General features: G+C 43.6%; 1 protein-coding gene across 1 annotated transcript in view; it reads right to left on the reverse strand.

The window, feature by feature from the left end:
• The window catches only part of LOC147121030 (stonin-1-like), a 40,032-nt gene extending 39,076 nt beyond the window's left edge, over positions 1–956 (reverse strand). Inside the window, exons 1-2 of the mRNA XM_085980336.1 lie at positions 594–956; positions 78–233 (exon numbers count right to left, since the gene is read on the reverse strand). The gene's annotated coding sequence lies outside the window, so the exon portion shown is untranslated. The remainder of the gene's footprint in view (positions 1–77; positions 234–593) is intronic.
• Positions 957–6,000: the final 5,044 nt, after the last annotated feature.

Consider the following 6,000-nt stretch of genomic DNA (forward strand, 5'->3'; position numbering starts at 1 on the left):
TCCTGAACAAGTTCTTACACTCCGTGGAGAAAAAAAATAATTAAAAAAAACATATGCCACATATCAGCGGTACTCACAATCAGACGTCAGTCATCCCATTTTACTTGGCAGCAGCAGTTTCCCCGCAGCAGCTAGAAGCTGATTTTTATGTTATTGTTTTTGTTTCTGTTTAAATCATCCAGAAGTTTCTAAAGTGCTGTTACTTCTTCCAGTTTCTGTTCCTCAATGGAAAGCTGTGGATCACAGAGAGAGAGAAAACCTTCTCAAAATGGCACAGAACAGCTCCATACTCCAGCGTGAAACTGCACTGGAGTGAAGGTCATCCCTCTGCTCCAGGCTATAGAGACTGAGGCAGCGGACACAGTACACTTCCTTCCCAACATTTGCGGCGAAATGTCTGCACAGAACATATATTTAAAAATATTTAATGGCAGGAGTATTTGTCTCTCTGAAGACAGAACTGAAAACATTTAATTAACTCAAATCTGTACTCTTCCTGTTCACTCCAGTTGGGAATGTTTTCAGTAACTTTAACATGTAGCATTTAAATATATATATATACGCACTTTGTGCTCAAATCAAAAAGATCTTACTGTTAGAGTTCTTCATGATGACCGTCCCACAACTTTCCGACAGACAGTGGCTGGCAGTCCACGGGCTACAATGAATTGTCTCAGAGGGAAAGATACAGACTTGTTCCTCAGCAAAAAGCTTAGCAATAAAAAACCTTTGCTGACAGGGTTTGCTTCTATCAGAAATCTGAGGATATCTGCTGGGTTTTTTTTTTAAAAGAGAGACACAAACACAGAGCTGGATTGTGGGAAGCGTACAACGAAGGAAGTGAGCAGACTCCAAGAAAAAGTCAAGCAATGTTAAGTCCCCAGAAACTCCAGAGCATGCAGAGCAATGAAAGCTGTATGCAAGAGCCTGGCCCGGAGCCAGCACCATTCTTCTGTAGTAGGATGAGCATCAGAACAAAGCCTTCCCTAAGGCTGGCTGATATCGTCACTGAAGCAGACAGGGAGACTATGAGCTATTGAGGTTTCAAAGTGATTTTCATATGTGCCCCCTCCAAACCACCAGTTAAAATCTGACCCCAAATAAAAGCAATGTTCTTTAAAAGAATTACAAAAGCCTTAATTAATAGAATAATTTATCTCCCTCAGTCTTGTATTCCTCCTACAATCTAAAGGTATTTAAAAAACCCAGGATTGGGGCCACTAATTCACTACAGCCTGATTTATCTTAATTCCCTCCACCTCTTTTCAACTTTGGGGCTGTCATGTCATAGAGTCATTAGAGTTATACAGCACAGAAAGAGGCCCTTTGGCCCATCGTGTCTGCGTCGGCCATCAAGCCCTGTCTATTCTAATCCCATTTTCCAGCGTTTGGTCCGTAGCCTTGTACACTATGGTGTTTCAAGTGCTCATCTAAATGCTTCTTAAATGTTGTGAGGGTTCCTGCCTCTACCACCCTTTCAGGCAGTGAGTTCCAGATTCCAACCACTCTCTGGGTGAAAAAGTTTTTCCTCAAATCCCCTCTAAACCTCCTGCCCCTTACCTTGAAACTATGCCCCCTGGTTATTGACCCCTCTACTAAGGGGAAAAGTTCCTTTCTATCTACCCTATCTATGCTCCATATAATTTTGTACACCTCAATCAGGTCCCCCCTCAGCCTTCTCTGCTCTTAGGAAAACAACCCCAGCCTGTCCAGTCTCCCTTCATAGCTGAAGTGCTCCAGCCCAGGTAACATCCTGGTGAATCTCCTCTGCACCCTCTCCAAAGCAATCACATCCTTCCTATAGTGTGGCGACCAGAACTGCACACAATATTCCAGCTGTGGCCTAACTAGCGTTTTGTACAGCTCCATCATAACCTCCCTGCTCTTATATTCTATGCGTCAGCTAATGAAGCCAAGTATCCCATATGCCTTTTTAACCACCTTATCCACCTGTCCTGCTGCCTTCAGGGATCTATGTACATGCACACCAAGGTCCCTCTGATCCTCTGTCATGTACTATGGTCTTCCCTTCAACTAGGCTTCTATATATACAAAAAAGTCACATGGAAACTGTACCACCAACCAACTGTTCAAAGGGTACAGGAATAAAATAAAACCGAAGTGAAGGTTCCTTTATTTGAAGCTAAAGGCGACAAGAAGCATTGCCAGTGTACATCGTGTTTAATCATAGAATCATACAGCACAGAAGGAGGCCATTTGGCCCATCGTGCCTGTGGCAACTCTTTGAAAGAGCTACCAATTAGTCCCACTGTCCCGCTCGGTCCCCATAGCCCTGCAGATTTTTCCTTTTTAAGTATATATCCAATTCCCTTTTGAAAGTTACTATTGAATCTGCTTCGACCACCCCTTCAGGTAATGCATTCTAGATCATAACAACTCGGCGACATAACATCTCTCCTCTGACTTTTTTGCCAATTATCTTAAGTTTAATTGAGCTAAAAGAAAATGAATATATACATAACTATTGAAAGAGGAGAAATGTAGCTTAGTTTGAAAACATACCCTGTTACAGTCACTGTAGGTTTACATCTTTCAACTGGACATCAAATACTCGCTCCACCATTGGTGGCCGTGCCTTCAGCTGCCTAGGCCCTAAATTCTGGAATTCCCTCCCTAAACCTCACCACCTCTCTACCTCTCTCTCCTCCTTTAAAATGCTCCTTAAAACCTACTGACGTAAGAAAACTACTAGGCACTTGGTCAGAGTATTAAACAAGGCTTTAATCGACTGTTTCACAACATGGAAGTCTAGTTATCCTTCACTAGTTCCTGTTTACAAAATGTCCCTGAGCAAGCTGGGCCCGTGTCCGAGTATTTATACTCTCCCTGGACAGCGCCACCAGCAGGCCGCCCAGTATATTTCATAAGTCATTTCTACATGAATAGCACAATTTATGTCACCTACCTCTTTGACAAAGCTTTTGGTCATCTGCCCTAATATCTCCTTATGTGGCTTGGTGTCAAATTTTGTTTGATAACGCTCCTACGAAGCACCTTGGGATTTTACTACATTAAAGGCACTATATAAATGCAAGTTGTTATTGTTGAAATCACTCAGTTTAACAAACTCCTTATCCCTCCGAATAAACCAATATGGTCCCTTTCAATATTGCTATGTGAAATTATTACTAATGGGACTGCAGTGGTTCAAGGAGAAGGCTCACCACCACCTTTTCAGGACAACTAGGGATGGGAAACTTTGCCAACAACACCCACATGCTGAGAACAAATATTTTTAAAAATCTTTCTGTCCTTATAAAGCCCACTAGATATTGAGCCGATGACCTTCTAATGGTTAAATGCAGCAAAGTTTTAAAAATCTTAATCTTTTACAGATGATGTATAATTAATACATTTGTTTTTTTGTATTAACCATTTACCTTTTCAAGCTCTAATTGCATTATCAAATGATCATTACAGATAAAGAAAAATAATGAATGATAATTGTCCACTTTTAAGCAGAGAAATAATTTTCATACATTTAGCACAAATGTAATAATCTATGAGGTTCTCTGTAGATAATTTTTTGATATTAAATTAGTGAATGGATATCAGTCATAAAGTTATCTAATTCTATGCTCCTGGTCTGTCTCTGTGGAAAGCTTCTCTCGACCCACTCTGCAACTCTGAACCAACCTCTCTACTCCAGCTCTGTAGCCAGTCTCCCCACTCGTTCCCAGCTCAGCCCTGGCTCCAGCACCCCACTTCCTGCCAGGCCAGACCCGGGCTCCCTCCCAGCCCCAACTTGAGGCATCAGCTGCAGTGTGTCAACCCAATCACAGTGCATGGCCTGAAGCAGCCCTCAGCTGCCACCTGGCAGATACATGGGGCAGGATTTCTTCATTTCCGAGCTGGTGGTTTTACTTTAACAACAGGACAGGCAGTCAGTGACCGACTGCGGTGAGAGAACGGGTATTGCAGGGAAATGGCAAAATGCCACACACATGCACCAGGAGTGCTTGTCTGAAGTTGTGACTGAGGTGCACCGCTGGGCAACGTTGAGAAAAATTTTCTCTGCATCTAACTTGCGCTATGCCTGTATCACTTCCCTACTGTTTTGTCAGTAAAAACTTAATAGTCACATAAGGACCATTGAAATGATGACTCAGGGATATTTTCCCAATGTTTTCTTCTAAATCCATCAGACATCAAGACTTCATTCTAATCCAAGCTGGGCAGCTGCGGTTTGCCTAAATACCGTTTCCTGTTAAATTTATCAGGCTCTTTTCAAATGTGGCTGCCGGCTGTAGCTTAAAATTTAAAAATAATCTTTCTGGAAATAAGATCCAATTGCCTCAGTAACAGCAGTTAAAAGTATCTGATCCTGGACTGTTACCAAAAACTTGAGGCTGAATTTCTGGAAAAAATACATTGAATAATAAAATATTTCAGGAATTTTGTTTTCTGTGGCCTGGTCATTTCCTGCCAGTTCCACATGATCTGCCAATTTGCTGGTTTCAGCTGTTTCCTATGGAAAAGGTTGGTAAATTATCTCAGTTCTTTTTGCCTCTAATTTTCTCTCCATCTCTCCTGAAGCCAGTGTTGTAGCTGTACAAGGCTACGGACCAAGTGCTGGAAAATGGGATTATAATAGACAGGGCTTGATGGCCGGTGCGAACATGATGGGCCGATGGGCCGAAGGGCCTCTTCCTGTGCTGTATAACTCTATGACTCTATCGCTACAAGATTTCCTCAGGGCAGTGTCCTAGGCCCAACCATCTTCAGCTGCTTCATCAATGATCTTCCCTCCATCATAAGGTCAGAAGTGGGGATGTTCGTTGACGATTGCAGTGTTCAGTTCCATTCACAACTCCTCAGATAATGAAGCAGTCCATGCCCGAATGCAGCAAGATCTGGATGACATTCAGGCTTGGGCTGATAAGTGGCAAGTAACATTCGCGCCACACAAGTGCCAGGCAATGACTATCTCCAACAAGTGAGAATCTAATCACCGCCCCATGACATTCAACGGCATTACCATCATCGAATCCCCCACCGTCAACATCCTGGGGGTCAGCATTGACCAGAAACTCAACTGGACCAGCCACATAAATACTGTGGCTACAAGAGCAGGTCAGAGGCTGGGTATTCTGTGGCGAGTGTCTCAGCTCCTGACTCCCCAAAGAATGTCCACCATCTACAAGGCACAAGTAAGGAGTGTGATGGAATACTCTCCACTTGCCTGGATGAGTGCAGCTCCAACAACATTCAAGAAGCTCGACACCATCCAGCATAAAGCAGCCCGTTTGATTGGCACCCCATCTACCAATTTAAACATTCACTCCCTCCACCATTGGCGTACCGTGGCTGCAGTGTGTACCATCTACAAGGTACACTGCAGCAACTTGCCAAGTCTTCCTCGGCAGCACCTCCCAAACCTGCGACCTCTACCACCTAGAATGACAAGGGCAGCAGGTGTATAGGAGCACCATCACCTGCAAGTTCCCCTCCCAAGTTACACACCATCCTGACTTGGAAATATATCGCCGTTCCTTCACCGTTGCTGGGTCAAAATCCTGGAACTCCCTTCCTAACAGCACTATGGGAGTATCTTCACCACAAGGACTGCAGCAGTTGAAGAAGGCGGCTCACTACCACCTTCTCAAGGGCAATTAGGGATGGGCAATAAATGCTGGTCTTGCCAGCAACGTGCATATCCCAGGAACGAATAATTTAAAAAAAACTCACTAAAGTGACAACTCATGATGTGTTAGACTAGTGCCAGCAGCCTATTTAACCATGCGGGTTATCATAACTGGGCCCAAAACTGTCCTCACCCAAAGCCCACAGATGCAGACTTTTGAGCAAGAATGACCTGTTAGCGATCAGGAATGTTTGTTTTTCCTTCCCCCATAACCTGATAGCACTGACACCAATCATAATGCTCCCATCACTATTCAGCTCAGATCTCTAGCTTAGCATTGACCAGGAATTAAACTTAGGACCTTCCTGACCTGTATGGCTCAGTATCCTGCCAAG

This window comes from Somniosus microcephalus, chromosome 3, assembly GCF_052327205.1.
Source record: "Somniosus microcephalus isolate GS21.2 chromosome 3, FLI_Smic_1.0, whole genome shotgun sequence".
Classification (NCBI taxonomy): Eukaryota; Metazoa; Chordata; class Chondrichthyes; order Squaliformes; family Somniosidae; genus Somniosus; species Somniosus microcephalus.